This window comes from Octopus bimaculoides, chromosome 7 (genome assembly GCF_046866305.1).
Source record: "Octopus bimaculoides isolate indiv1 chromosome 7, ASM4686630v1, whole genome shotgun sequence".
Taxonomy (NCBI): domain Eukaryota; kingdom Metazoa; phylum Mollusca; class Cephalopoda; order Octopoda; family Octopodidae; genus Octopus; species Octopus bimaculoides.
In genome coordinates this window covers 103,449,234-103,451,561 of record NC_142934.1, presented here as the reverse complement: position 1 = coordinate 103,451,561, position 2,328 = coordinate 103,449,234, and positions in this window count along the sequence as shown.

Below are 2,328 nucleotides of genomic sequence, written 5' to 3'. Positions count from 1 at the left end.
GATATGTAAAGTCAACTTCGGCAGAATTTGAACTCATGAGTGAGGAGGCCAAGATACTGAAAGCCACAAAAACCCAAAGAGTTAACTACTGGGGATATGGAATAGAGTTAACCGTTCAAGCAACAGTGGAAGACCTAAGAGTTAGTGTAGCCCGATGACGTAAGATTGAGAGTTGTGGCGGAAGGCAGGCCACCTGTGTTATACATGTGGAGAAAAGGGCCACATGAAGGCGAGGTACTCCCAGAGAGAACAAATGAAAAGCAGACGGAGAGGAAGGAAAGCACGGACCAGGTGGTACAGGTCGATATAAAGGAGAGAACAACGGAGGAAGGGTTCACGGTGTTTAAAAAAAGAAAGAGAAGTGGGAGAGTGAGCTCTCCGCCAGAGCAACAGAAAAAGAAGAAAGAAGAGATGGAAAAGGAGGAGACCAGAAGGAAGGAAGATGAAATGGTGGTGGATAAAATAAACGAAAAGCAACTTGAAGTGTTCAAAGGGAGTTGCATAGGGAACAGACATTGGTGAAGACACCGGTCGTTCCAGTGGAGGAAGAAAATTTAGAAACGGAACTGGAGAGACAGTTCGGAGTGGCGGAAGAAAAGAAGAAGGTACTAGGAGCGGAGCAGGAAGAGAGAAAACTAATAAGAAAAGGAAAATTTCAATGGAATTTTGTGACGTACGCAGAAAGTAAAGAAACTGAAAAGAAAGTATTAAAGTTTAAACATATTATAAGAGTAAACTTGCCCACGGATGTGTATTCCGAGAATGGGAAGGCCATCGTGGTTGACAAGGATACCTACAACAGACTAAAAGACATGTGTGGAGAAGGGATTGACTTTCGAGGAGTGATGGTGGAGTTCGATGAATTGCCACCTGTAGTGGAGCTAAAAGATTTAGAACGGAAAAAAGTAAGTAAAATTGTTTTATTGAAGAAAGAAGGAAAAAAGTAAAATTGTTTCATTTAAAAATAAAAGAGGAAAAACGAGATTAAGAAACAACAATAAGATAATAGAATGATTGTAAATAGTTTATATAAACGTTCAAATGATACCGCATGGGAGTGGGGCCCATGCAACCATTTCATTTTTCATTTTTATATAACATCTCATTTTCATTCGTTTTATGTTTTTGTTCCCACAGTGGTTTTGTGTTTGTCTTTGTAGCGGCCGTAGTGCCAAAATAAAGCAACGTTCGCAGTGGTTTGCGATCTCTGAGTGCTCTTGTTATTATATATGTCTAGGTAGAATTTACTTTCCGTCTTCCCATACTGTTGTTGAATAATCAACAGTTGGTTCGTCTGTTAAGATACGTGACCCAGTTTCTGTGTTAGAACTCCTCATATTATTTGACAAAATCGTTAAAGTGTTGCACAAAATGCCTCGCGTTATTTGTTCGAGTTCAAATGTCGTTGAGGTCGAAATTAACTTCTTTCTTCTTTTTTTTTCTGAAATCGATAAAATAAAGAAACCACCAATAATTAAGTCGATATAATCGACCAGTCTTTTCAAATCAAATTTCTAAGCTATGGCTAGGTAAAAGAAATTTTAAAACCGGTAGATTAGCGAAATTATAACAGCGAATGACAAACTACTCTGGCATTTCTGTCAGCTGTTTACGCTCTGAGCTCAAATCCCGTCGAGTTCAACTTTGCCTTTCAACCTTTAGGAATCGCTACAATGAAGCACCAGTAACATACTGGAGTCGAAAACATCGACTAACTACTCCCCAAAATTACTAGCCAGGCAGTGAGATGACAGAATGGTTAGTACGCTGGACAAGAATGCTTAGTTGTATTTCGCCCGGCTTTATATTATGAGTTCAAGCCATGTTGAGGCCGACTTTGCCTTTCGTTCTTCGGTGTCAATTAAATAACTATTAGTTGAGCACTGGGGTCGAGGTAGTCGACTTTCTCAACTAAAACTGATGCCAAATTTTGAAATTATTATTATTATTATTATTATTATTATTATTACTATTGTTGTTGTTGTTGTTGTTATTATTATTGTTATTATTGTTGTTAATAATAATAATAATAATAATAATAATAATAATAATAATAATAATAATAATAATAATAATAATAATTATTAAAAAAAAACAAAAAAAAACGGCAAGCTGGCAGAATCGTTAAAACGCCGGGTGAAATGCTTAGCGGTATTTCTGAGTTCAAATTCCTTGGAGGTCGACTGTGCCTTTGATCCTCTCGGGGTCGATGAAATAAGTAACAGTCAAGTACTGTAATCAACTCGCCCTCTTCCCACCAAAAAATTTTCAAGGCCTTGTTCCTAGAGTAGAAATAATAATAATAATTGTTATTGTTACTATTAACTC